Consider the following 13932-nt stretch of genomic DNA (forward strand, 5'->3'; position numbering starts at 1 on the left):
AGAAGTTTACTAAATATATAAGGAAAATAGTGTACAATACTATGATTCACTCATTCTATGGATATTAGTTGATATTAGCAAACCTATTTCTTCAGCTGTCTTTTTATACTTTTTCATCCAATGAGCTTATGAACAATGTTGTCATGATATCATGGATGGAAATAAGGTAAATGCTTAACAAAGTTTAGCCTAGCCAAGTAAGACTTGAGTGCAAAATAGGCCAACAACAGAGGCAAACTTTCATCATTCTCTAAAACTATGCAACAGGTAAGTAGCAGCAAATTGAACACATATACCACTTCTGTCATGGACATAACCAGATTTTTACCTTATTAAAAGAAATATTTAGGCTACATTATGATTATAGTGTTTCTGCACAAAATATCAAAGATGATCTTAAATATTTCAGCGTTATGGAATTCTATACAACATTGATTCATATAAAAGAACCCGCTTGACACCAAAAAGATAACACACCTATCTTACTATGTTTCCCATAATTCTGAATCTTCCTGCTTGACTTTATTGTGTAATGATCTTTTGATTACATAGTTGCAATATAAATTAGGTGGCAGCACATTGTAGGGTTAGAGCTAGCAACTTCTAAACTGTGTAGGCTCTGAATTAATATTAATCATATGATACTATTTCTTCCATAACAATATCATGGGTTCCAAAATCAAAGAACAATAATTACCATTATGGGAATTCATCCACTAGCAAATATTTTCTTCCTTAATCTACAAGTTTATACTTGGCTCAACTAACAACCTTAACTTCAAAGGGAGGAATCTTCCCATCAGGAAAGAACACACTACTGCATTGAACATGAAGTTGATTTTTTCCTTAGCCATTTTGAATTACACTGGCCTATGTGAATTAGTTTTAGTTAAAGAAAAGAGTGATGTTCTGATTGGACAAAGTGAAAATTGAGATACTACTTCAAAATGGAGAAGAAAAAGATTATGTCTAGGATAAAAGAAACCCATTAAAAGAACACTAATTTTCACTAGCATGTCTTATGACTAATGTAGATCGAACTCTATGGCAATCAAATGCCTATGTCATAGTCAATGCTTTTTTTGCTATGAAGAGCTACTATAACCACTGCTACTTTTATAAAGGAATGCATTTAATTGGGCCTTGCTTACAGTTTCAGAGGTTTGGTCTATTGTTATAATTGTGGCTCACATATAGGTATGGCGCTGTAGAAGTAACAGAGTTCTATAGCTGGATCCACAGACAACATGAAGAGAAAGACTCTGGGTCTGCCTTAGGTTTCTAAAACATCAAACCCCACCCCTAGTGACACACTTCCTCCAACAAGGCCTTTCCTACTAATACCTCCCAAGTAGTGCCATTCCTTGATGATTAACATGAGCCTATTGGGATGATTCCCATTTGAACCACCAGAACTCATCAGACTACTAATGACCCAGACCTTTCAGAAAGAAATGTTTGACTCAACCTACTAGATAAAAAATTGCATCTAGCTGTGGTATTTTCTTTCTGTGTAAAGTTGTTGCAAATGGCATCTATGGTATAACTCTTTTCTGAAGTGATTATGATTCTCATGAATAATACTACTTATCTTTGTGTATTTTGTCTACAATTCCCATATAAAATAATATAAAATGTATTAACTTATATAATGCATTTCTGTAGTGATTTTCATAAAACAATTTAAATTATGGAACATGAGGAAAAAAGTAAAAAGAAACTTAAAGTTTTTTGTCTCCTGTTATGATTTGGATATAGTTTTCCAACAGTTTATATGTTAAAGTTTTGGTCCTAGTGTTAGTGTTGTTGGGTAATAGGGCTCTTTAATATTACAGTTCATTAATAACTTATTTGGATATTTGAGGGTACTATCCTTAAAAGTGGCTAAGCTTTCTCATAAGCAATACTTTTGTCTTCTTTAAAGCCAGCTATTTTAAGAATGAGCCTGACTGCCTTTTTTTCCTGACTGATGGTATAATCTCCTCCTTATATATATATATTGTTGTCTTTGTAGAGAAATAAACATCAAATATTCATTAAAACCAAGCAAATGCCAATGCCATTACACTTGATCACTCAGGACTTTGAGGAAAAATAAATTTACTTTCTTTATAAAGTATTCCACTTTCATTATAGTGATTAAAATGGACAAATGACCTTCTGATTTAGGGAAAGTACCCATGTGCTTTATGTTTACACAGTATTGCTGTATTACAAGAGATAGTACCATGATTATATTTTCCTCATTTTGAAATGCTTTAAGGAGACACATGATTCAAATTTGTAAAGGCATCATGTTGGGATAGTTATACTTTTTATGTCAACATGTTTGAATATGGGATACTTAGATATCTATTTACTCATGTTCTCCTTGTCTGATTAGCCAAACATCCATCTTGAGGAATCCATCTGCATCCCCTTGTAAAAAATGATTCCAGATTGGGTTGTTTACTCTCTGTACCTCCTAATGGCAGAACACAGAATGTCAGAAGACCATAACCTGAGTATCCAGTTGCTCTCTTATAATCTATTGTATACAACTCTGCCTTAACTGCACAAGGCCTCAGAGAGGAGATAGCGTTTAGTCTGAGGAAGACTAGAGGAGCAGTGTTCCCAGCTATGTGGCTACAGAAAAGTCCACATCCTTAATGGTAAGATTTTTAGGTATAGCCTATAGGAGGATGAATACCTAAAACTCTATAAATCTTCCCTTACCTATGATCCATAAGAGAGTACATGGTTTCCTAGAGTGAACTTCAGCAAAATCACTTCTCAGTTTTTCATTAGCACCTTGGTGAAAGAAGTAAACGTTTCACATGTCTTCCCCTGTGAAGGAATTTTAGCAGAACTTAGCATGCTTAGAAGAATATGATAAAACTGAGGATGAGTTGGGAGATAGAAATGTTATGCATTTCATGGAGAATGAGATATACAGATGTACAGAAGCTTGAGGTAAGGTGGTGTTTGTAGAAGAAATTTTGTCATTATAGGGCTGGTGAGGGTAGTAGCCCGGGCATGGAGAGTACAGAAAGTAGTGAGGCATGTAACTAAGGTGTGACCACTGAGGCAGAAGCTATAAGAGAAATCCCAGATGGTTTAGAGTGCCATGCTTGATGGATGGGACCAGCCTTGGGACTATGAAGATGCTTTGAGAACTGCCAAAGGCCTACAGCAAATAATTACACATTGTGTGAGTTATATATATCAGAGATGGAGGTGTCAGCAAGCAGCTGCATAGGCAAATTGGCTGCTGCTATGTTTCATAAGAAATTTCTCTGAGTCCAAGGGAAAAGCCTAGAGGGAGACTATAGGTATAAGGGAAGAATTGAAGTGAGAAAAGGATAAGGGAGTAAGAGCTTTTGCATTTGTCTCTGACCTGCCAGGTACACTGTATTAAAGAGACATAGAATGGATCTGATATCCAGTTCCACTCCTCTTACATCTAGGAGATCAAAGGGAGACAAGGCCCAAGATTAGACAAGTAATATGAGCCATTCATGAGACCCCAAAACCTGGAAAATTCTGGAGAGAGGCAGAGAGGCAGAAGGAAGGTTGTAACCTAGAAATGACTTCATGGATCCCAATTGTCTGATCATTAATAAAGAGAAAGTCTACAAGCCAGCACACTGGTAAAGGACTTAATAATAATCTGGTGCATGAAACTAGGGGAATTAGGGGCACCAGAGTTCATGTCAGAGTCAGTCCTGGCTCTCCACACAATTGTGGAGAATGTGTTGTCCATTGGCTAGATCCGAATAAGAGTTCTAGGTTTACTGCATGTGTTATCCTTGGTTGGTAAAGTAGTTTGAGCAGAGCCTCCCTTGGTCCAGATCCACCAGACTTGATGGTCTTCGTGCAGGTTTCTAGGACATTCTGAATCCTTCTATTTCCCCATTCTCCCTTACCTCTCTCACCTGGAGTCCCAAAAGGAAGTCTCAATCTACTGCTAAGTGAAAACTTTCAGGGTAGTGGTGATACTCAGAGGAAGAGTAAGCAGGCTACCAGGATGAGACCTGATAGGCTGTGATCATATGGTAGAGGGAGGAGGTCCCCTTCTGTCACAGACCTAGAGGAGGAGAATGAGGTGAAACAGGGAAGAAGGAGGAGGGAATGGGAAGATACAAGTGAAGGGATAACAATTGAGATATAATATGAATATACTTAAATAATTAAAAAAGGAAAAAAAGAAACTTTGGTAATTAGAGAATGTTCAAATGTATAACCATGAGCTAGGGCAAGAAACTATGGTAATTTGAGAATGTTCTGAATCAGAACTGTTGGACCTAGGGAAGACTTTAAACCAATAAATAAAGGAGACTCTTGCAACTTGACTTGTGAGACTATATGATATGGATGAAGATGGAATAAGCCTGAATATTGCAGAAGCAGAAGTGAGCTTTCTATATTCATAAGAGAATATTCTGGAATTGCATGCCCTACTAGGATACATCCTGATGAATACTTATAGAGAAAAGTCAACTGAGGATGTGAAAGATAAAAATAGCTATTGGGAGATAGTAGGTTGGCAGGCTATAAAGTTAACCACCCCCAAAGGGCAGTAAATATCAAACAATATAGGCACCCTGGCTATTAGGATACAAATATGGAAACCATCCAACAGCCAGAAAAGATGGAGATCATCCACCCATTTAGGCTTAGATTTTTCAAAGCTAACTTTATTTAGGGTACTTAAATGCTGCTACCTCACTTCTAACCCACCAAACAGATGTAGAAGAGAAAGATGGTTCATAGGAAAAAGAGATGGTAGACCTGTTTTGAAGTACTTCCTTAGGTAATTCCATTCTTCATTGTCAGTATAACAGCAGTTCAGTCCAATTGCAACCACCAAACAGCAACACAAAACTGTAGTGGTGTCACAATCCACCAGAAACAGCAAGGCTCTGCCAACACAGCATGAGTCAGTGGAAGCAGGCAGAATCAGCCTGAATACCATGAGAATTTCTCTGGTGCTTTTCTCTTTCTGACGTGAAGACCAGAGAAGACCAGCAAAGCATTGCATGGCATAGCAAAATGTCATCTCACTGTACATGAGCTTTTATTTATATTCTTTGTAAACATCATTGGCTCTCTCACATGTCTGTTTTCAGCAAAACTTCACATGCCCTTTAGCAAGATAGCCTTCAAAAACAATCACATGGCACAGTTGAGTTTTTAAAGAAATCAGAAACTTCTATTGCATACTTGCTATAAGATATTTGGTCACACTGTGAACCCTGAGATTGTGTATTATAAAAATCTATTCCTAGTTGTGGTGTAGCTCAGCCCTAGCACACACATTTCATCCAAGAGCTTGGTTTATTGTGAAAAGTGGTTGTGGTATGACTTAGCCCTGGCACACACCTTGAATCCAAGAGCTTTCTATAAATGGGAATTAATAAAGTTGACCCTAGATCAGGAAGCAGAGCAAGCAACCAGATTACAAAGAGTAAACATGGGAAAAAAGCATGGAGAGTGAGAGGAAGTCCAGAGGACAGACAAGAGATGCACAGGAAGTAGAAAGAAAGGATATTGAGTTTGAAGGGCTTTTATCAGTATGGAAAAAGGGGAAGAATGCATAGTTGCTCACGCCTTTAATCCCAGCATTTGAGAGGCAGAGGCCGATAGATCACTGTGAGTTCGTGGTCTACAAAGTGAGTCTTGAACAGCCAAGGCTACACAGAAAAACCCTGTTTCAAAAAACAAGACAGTATGGATGAGAGAGTGCTTTTTCCTTCTGGGACATTTGCTGAGTAGGAAGGTCAGCTGGGTGCTTTCTCTGCCACTCTGAACTAGCAGGCTTTCACATCAGTATCTAGCTCCTGAGTCTTTATTAAAGCTACAATAAAATATTTGGGATTTTGTTTTTAAAAACTATGCATCTAGCCCACAGCCATTGCAACAGTGTAGTGTGGCAAATAAAAAACCCTGATGGCACCTGTAGAATAAGAGTTCAATACAGGAAGCTGAATAAGTTAGTGTCTTCCATTCATGCTGCTGTCCTCAGAATTGCTCTTCTAACTGAACAATTGGTGCAGGTAATGGGGTTGTTCCTCGTAGCAATGGAGTTTGCTAAACAATGGTTTAAACTTAGTTCTGTTCCTGCTGCCTGTAGATCCAGATGTAGGACTCTTAGCTACCTCTCCAGCACCACATCTGGTTGATCAATGGAGTTGAATAAAAAAACCATAAATAAACCCTCATAGTTATGGATAATTTATTTTTGACAAAGGATCCAAAACCATGCCATGGAAAGAAGAAAGCATCTTCAACAAATGGTGCTAGTCTACAGTATGTCTACATGTAAAAATGCAAGTAGATTAATATTTATCACTCTGTACAAAATCCAAGTCCAAGTGGAACAAAGACCACAACATAAAACCAAATACACTAAATTTATTAGAAAAGAAAGTGGGGAAGAGCCTAGAACTCGTTGGCGGAGGAGACAACTTCCTGAAAAGAACACCAACAGCTCAGGCACTAAGATAAAAAAAATTAATAAATGGGACATCTTGAAACTGAAAAAGCTTATGTAAGGCAAAAAACACTCTCAGTAGAATTAAATGGCAGTCTACATATTGGGGGAAAAACTTAACCAATCCTACATCTGACAAAAGGCTAATATCCAAAGTATATAAAGAAATTAAAAACCCAAAATGCACTAACAAACCGAATAATCCAATTGAAAATGAGGTATGAATATAAACAGAGAATTATCTACAGAGATATCTTGAATGGCCGAGAAATAGTTTAAGAAATGTTCAAACATCCTTATTCATCAGAGAAATGCAAATCAAATCAGAATGACTGGCAAGGATGTGAAGAAAAAGGAATACTACTTCATTTTTGGTGGGAGTACAATCTTGTGGAACCACTTTGGAAATCAATCTGAATGTTTCTTAGAAATTTTGGAATACCTCTACCTCAAGACACAACTACACCACTCTTGGATATATACCCAAAAGATGCTTCATCATACCACAATAACCCTTGCTCAACTATGTTCATAGCAGTTTTATTCTTAGCCAGAATCTAAAATCAACCTAGATGTCTATAATCTGAAGTATGGATAAAGAAAATATGGTATATTTACACAATGGAATACTATTCAGTTATTCAAAACAAGGAAATTGTGAAATTTGCAGATAAATGGATGGAACGAGAAAGGATCATCCTGAAACAGGTAATGCAGACCCAGAAAGACACAAATGGTATATACGTACTCCAGTAAATAAATAATGCATATATATTCAAACATATATAACTGTATATTTATATGTCTGAAATATGATTAGAGAATGTCAATAGGTTTTGTTTGCCTAGACTGTCCAAACTTACTACATGAGAAAGTAACTAATTTATTACACTTATGTACTTTTATGTGTTCCTGTACATTCAATTAATAACTTTTATATAAACCTTTAAATGTAGACATTGTTTCTCTTTTTAGTTTCGTACAACATAATTTATACGAGAGTAAATTTATAATAAGTAGCATAATTTTTTTCAAAATAATTTCATTACCCTGTATTATAATTTATTCTATGCCATAATAATACAGATTTTTTTTTTGTTTTGAAGTTTTAGTAAGCATAGTTGGAAATAGAAAATGCAAACAGACATCTAAATATACAAATAATTGGGCATTATACCTGACAGAATAGTCTTAAGAGAATGCTTCATAAAAGTAGTGTATATGTTATGTGTATTGAGCCTTAAATTATTACTAACACTTAATAATGTAAGGAAAAGGTAACTAGTGATTTCAGGCACAGACTCTAAGAAGATATCTTGAGCCAAAACACAGAGAAAAGTAACAAACTTGTTTTTCTTGTTTTTCTTTTTCTTTTTTTTTTTTTAGGTAAGATACAAATATAGAAAATTCAAGAAAAACACAGAACAAAGGATAATAATTTTTAACTAAATGTGGCTAAAATGAAATACCAATAAATCTTGAAGAATGCTGTTGTTGAAGAATTCCTCTGAATTGAGCTAGTTCATTCTTGATGGAGGTTCCTGTGACATAGGAAGTTAACAACTGGAACCTCTTGAAACTTAATAAATTCAAAAAGTCTTACACAAATTTATACAAGCAATATGGTTTTGTAGGGAAAGATTACTGTTTAACCTGCAGGTAGTTTTATAGATGAAATTTTTTGATTTAGGACTCATGCTGGGATGGATTTTTTGGTGACATGGCCACATTTGAATTACCCATGCTCCTTATTCATACTCATATAGAAATTCCAATTAACTTACTGGTTCAAGAAGTTGATTTAAGTGGAATTATTACTTTCTTCTGTATTTACTTCCCCATCTAGAATGAGTAGACATTTGTTCACATTTATCCAGAAAAAGACATACAACACAAATGTCTAGTTCTGTTTTGTCTCCTCTTTCTTAACATACTATGCCTATGTTGCTATTTTATAAATGTCACATTTTCACGATTGAGAAATTTTATGAGGCTTTAGCTATGGTTGAGTTGGCAAACCATGATAATAGTCCCTAACATCCATATGAAATTATTGTCATGGTAAGAAGCTATGGAGAGGTGTGGTGCCTAGAAAAGCCTATCCATTTTAGCTAATTTGGTGAAATGCAGGCCCACTGAGAGACCATGTCTCAGAAATTAAGATAAAGAACAATTGACAAAGATATCAATGTCAAACTCTTCCCTACGCACACACATGCACATGTACAGGCACACACACACACACACACACACACACACATTACATATTATGGAATCAGACTGTATTTTAAGTATCATTGTTTTTTAGACTATACCAAACTCTTTGTGTATTTTTTGAAGCATGTACCCACTGTGTGTGTGTGTGTGTGTGTGTGTGTGTGTGCCTGTACATGTGCATGTGTGTGTCAAGAAAGTTGGAGGAAAAACTTTATAATTGCTAAGGTTGCTCAAGGATGCTCAGTATCTCCATTTGGAATTATCACTCTGATCTATGTTTAAAAACTGAATCCTGAAAACTTTTCAATTATTGGGCATGCATCTGATATCCACATATAATTGTGGCATGGTTGTTCCTCCCAGGGTACGTAAATGTATATGAAAAAGGAGACTAATCCCATAATGGATAAAATATATTTTGTAAAGATTAAAGAGGACTGCTAAATTATAAAAAGTAATAAATTGTGGAACTTAAAGGAATTTATAGATGTTGTTGTGTTATTTCACTTATAAAACTTATTCTCCTATGTTATGCATTTTTTCAATATCTGTGATAATTTAATATGTGAAATTAACTACTAATATTTTTCTTTTATTCAAACGCCTACTTAGTTATTATTGTGAAGATACTTTTTTACATGTAGTTAAATATTTAACTTTGTAGACTTTAGGTACAGCAGCTCATCCTCCCTATTGTGTGAGGACCTCATTCATTTAGACAAAAGCCTTAAGATAAATCACTGAGTTCTTTAGAAGAAGGAGCTGTCTTAATATAAGTTTTGAAACAAAGACAACAAAGTAAACCCTTGCTGGAATTGTAGGCTTAACAGCATGATCAGAAGCTCTAGGTCTTGACTAGCTCCATACACATACTTACAAATGTATCAATTTCCTATTCTGATTTTTTTGAAAAAATCATGACTAATACAAATACAAATTTTGGTACTGAGAATAGTTCTAGAGGAAATGAAAGCACAAGGACTTGTCTTAGTTTCCTGAGTAGCTGGGACTGTAAGCAAGTGCTACTGCAGCTGCAAGGAAATCATTAAAAATAACTTCTTTGGCCGACCTGTGCCCTCACAGGGCAATGGCTTCTCCGGCCACTGGGACCGAGGCAAGGGGAAGGCAGACTTTACTGCCAAAAGGAAAAAGAAGGTGTCGGAGATACAGCAGGCTCTGAACAGTGATCCTACCAACGTGGCTGCCCTCCGATGAATGGCCATCAGTGAGGGGGGCCTCCTGACTGATGAGATCAGGTGCCAAGTGTGGCCCAAGCTCCTCAATGTCAGCACCAGTGAGCCACCGCCTGTGTCAAGGAAGGATCTCTGACACATGAGCAAGGACTACCAGCAAGTGCTGCTGGACGTCATGCGGTCTCTTCAGCGCTTCCCTCACGGCATGCCAGATGAGCAGAGAGAAGGACTCTAGGAAGAACTGATCGACATCATCCTCCTCATCTTGGACTACAACCCTCAGCTCCACTACTACCAGGGCTACCATGACATTGTGGTCACTTTTCTGCTTGTGATGGGCGAGAAGCTGGCAACATCCCTGGTAGAAAAATTTTCTACCCATCATCTCAGGGATTTCATGGGTCCCACAATGGACAACTCCAAGCACATCCTAAATTCTCTGATGCCCATCATTGGCCAAGTGAGCCCAGAGCTCCATGACTTCACAAAGAGTGCTGAGGTGGGGACCATTTTTGGCCTCAGCTGGCTTATCACCTGGTTTGGACATGTCCTGTTGGACTTCAGGCACGTTGTCTGGTTGTACGGCTTCTTCCTAGCCTGCCACCCGCTCATGCCCATTTACTTTGCAGCTGTGATCGTGCTGTACTGGAAGTCCTGGACTGTGACTGTGACATGGCCTCTGTCCACCACCTGTTGTCCTAGATCCCTCAGGATCCGCCATATGAGACGCTCATCAGCAAAGCAGGAGATCTCTTTGTTCATTTTCCCCCTTCTGAATTTGCAAAGGAGGTGGCTGCTCAGCAGGAGGCTGAGAGAATGGCAGCCTCTACTTTCAAAGACTTTGAGCTGGCATCGGCCTAGCAGAGGCCAGACATGGTGCTGTGGCAGCAGTTTCGGCAACTTCTGAGGCCTGAGACTTGAACAAAAGATGTCCTCACCAAACCAAGGACCAACTGCTTTGTGAAACTGGCAGTGATGGGGCTCACAGTGGCGCTTGGAGAAGCAGCAGTAGCAATGGTGAAGAGCACACTGGAGTGGGCTCCTAAGTTCCAGCTGCAGCTGTTCCCTTAAACTCAACTAAGGAGCCACTAAGCTCTCCTCATTTCCAGAAAGAGGGTGGAATTGTGATCAAAGGGATTCTGACAGGGGTGTTCTTCCTTGGCACCTTGTCTTTTGGCTTTGGTGGCTAGTGGCAGAGCTAGCTGCTTGACACTGAGCTCAGTGAATCTGGGTGCTCTCTGCATCTCTCCCTGTTGGAATTGTCTCTGGAGCACCTGGCTACCCAACTCACTGCCTAGAAGAAAGTTGGGCCCAGAAATGCCCTCCTTACAGCACCACATGTCCTGTGTATCTTAAACAAAGCAGACAGGAGCTGTTGAACAAATCCAGCCTTGAAACAAGAGTGAGGGGAGAGAATTCTAGCCATGGAGCCAGCAGGCCCCTCCTAAAAGTGGCTCTGTTAGCTGGTCAGAATTAGAGAACTAGCTGGGTTCTAGTTAATTTTATGGTCCCAACCTAGATTTTGTATGCAGAGGAATGTCAATCATCTGTATGCCATTGCCTCTGTCTCCCTGTTCGCTCTCTTCTACAAGCCTCCACATTACCTACAAAGAAATTTTAAATACTATTTTTATGATTGTATACTACACCTAACATAGCAAGTACTCTCACTTTTTAAAAAGTTATTTGCGCGCAGATGCCCACAGAGGCCAGAGGTGGGCTTCAGGTTTCCTGGAGCCTGGTGAGGATGCTGGGGTCTAAACACTGGTCTCTGGTGAAGCAGAAGCAGAAAGCACTCTTAACTGCTAAGCCATTTCTCAAGTCTCTTTCATAGTTTCCTCATGTGAGAAGCTTTCATGAGCTTCTACTGTGTTAACATTTTTTTTCTTTTTGGAAGGGAATAGAACCCAAAGCCTTGAACATGCAAAGCAAGTACTCTACCACTGAGCAGCCACAACATTTTTTAGTAGTTTTTATTTTTGAGACAGGGTCTACCTAAGTTTCCCAGGTTGGCCTTGAACTTTTAATCCTCCTGCCTCTGCTCCTGATTGTCTGGGATGACAGGATTGCACCTGTGATATGTTCCCTGCTCAGTTTAGCCAAAGTTTGCTTCATGAACAGCTTCATACCCCACAGTGCCACTTCCTGTCTCATTTTCCTTATTTTCACTAGTTACCCACCTTGGCTTGTCCTTTCGTTGTCTCCTCAGCTGCTGGTCTCAGGCTGGGAATGCCCTTGGAAACTTGCCCGCATGTAGACAGATTTTAGCAGGAACACCACACCACTAGCCCCACTTACCCCTGGGCTCCTCCAGGAGAGGTGCACAAGATTCATGGGATCACTGGGTCTTCCTAGGGTGGCTTTGTTAAAAGTGAAGTCAGGTGTGTTTTATAGTAACTGGCTTGAAAACAAAAGAGCCTTTTGCTGCTTTAGAGTTAGTGCAATGGGAAGCAACTGCGTGCTTCCAGTTTCCTGATCTTTCCTGGGCACCCTTCCCCAGTCCTGCCATGTTCCCACATGTGTCCCCTGCCAATCCCCTCATCCCCTGTGCCCGCTGTATGCAATGGGACATGGCATGCCAGGCAGCCACGAAGCCAGAGCACATAGTGTCCAGGCTGAATTACATAAAGCACTTTAACTAAGTCGAGCTGGAGTGGTAAGTCCGCCTCCTTCCACACAGGAGCCCTGCCTGGGTGAGAATTCACCGGGATTAATTCAGGACAAAGGAGAATTTTCCAGGATCCAGAGTGCTAAGGTGACAAATACTGTCAATCCAACACAGGCTTGTCACCTGTACCTCTAGCCTGCTTAAAGAGCTATAAGAAGTGTGCTGGCTGAGGGGAGGGGCCCAAGGGTCCAAGCCACAATTCTGCATCCAGGCAGGCAGGTGGCACTGGCTTGTTCTGAGATGAAGAGTGGCCTTTGCTCATAACAGGACTCCCCTGCCACTGAGAAGAAAGTGTTGTTAGTTTACCTTCAGGTATTTACTTAGTCTGTAAATAAATATGTAGATGTTTTGTACAGAGCCCTGTATGAAATAAACGCCCTTATGTGGTTCCTTAAAAAAAAAATTACTTCTTTGATCTTGGACCAGGGTTTCAGAAATTGATTCTTTATGTTTGCTGTGCAAGTTAGAAGTTAAAGTGAGAAGTACTACCATTGAATTAGGATGCATAAATATAATAAATAATTAGATACTAAGGAGGGAGGAGTCAACATAGGCCATCAACATAGGTAAAGAGGTAAACATAGTAATAACTAGGTGAATATGGTGTTTTTACAATTAAAACACTTTTAATGGTTAATTGGTTAATAAATTTTTACTTGCTCTCTTACGTTATGAATGTCAAAATAAAACAAGTAAAAATATAACTTGGGTAGAAATAGAATGTTTCCCCAGTTGCCCTTTCTCCACATCTTCGCCAGGATGTGCTGTGACTTGAGTTTTTGATCTTAGCCATTCTGATGGATCTAAGATGGAATTCTCAGTCGTTTTGATTTGCATTTCTCTGGTGACTAAGGACATTTCGTATTTTTAAGTGTTTCTCAGCCATTCTATATTCCTCTCTTGAAAATTCTCTGTTTAGCACTGTACTCCAATTTTTAATTGGGTTGTTTGGTTTGGTGGTGTTTAATTTCTTGAGTTCTTTATATATTTTGGATATTAGCCCTTTGTCGGATGTAGGCTTTCCTTTTGTTTGGTTGACAATGCCATTTGAACTAGAGATGATCATCCTGAGTGAGGTAACCCAGAACCAGAAAGACATGCATGGTATATACTCACTTGTAAGTGGATGTCAGCTCAACATAGATGTCCTCTGAGAGACTCCACTCAGAAGGGCATCAGGAGAGATGCTGGTATTTGCTGCTGGACTCCAGGTGAGAGTGATATGGAAGAATGGGGGAATGGAAGGACTCAGAGGTTTCAGGAGCCCCACAAGGAGTCCATCAAAGCCGGTAGATCTGGACCTAGAGGGGCCTGCACAAACTGTTGTACCAGCCAAGGACAATGCATGCAATAAACCTAGATCTAGTGGGTTCATTCTCCAT

At 39.0% G+C, this 13932-nt stretch overlaps 1 pseudogene across 1 annotated transcript; it reads left to right on the forward strand.

Moving 5' to 3' along the window:
- The first annotated feature begins 258 nt into the window (after positions 1–258).
- On the forward strand, positions 259–11001 carry LOC311601198 (TBC1 domain family member 20-like; annotated as a pseudogene). Its single transcript has 2 exons — positions 259–267; positions 9773–11001. The product of its transcript is annotated as a TBC1 domain family member 20-like (transcript).
- The last annotated feature ends 2931 nt before the right edge of the window (positions 11002–13932 follow it).

This window comes from Acomys minous (assembly GCF_964271855.1).
Source record: "Acomys minous genome assembly, chromosome: 7".
In the NCBI taxonomy this organism is placed as follows: domain Eukaryota; kingdom Metazoa; phylum Chordata; class Mammalia; order Rodentia; family Muridae; genus Acomys; species Acomys minous.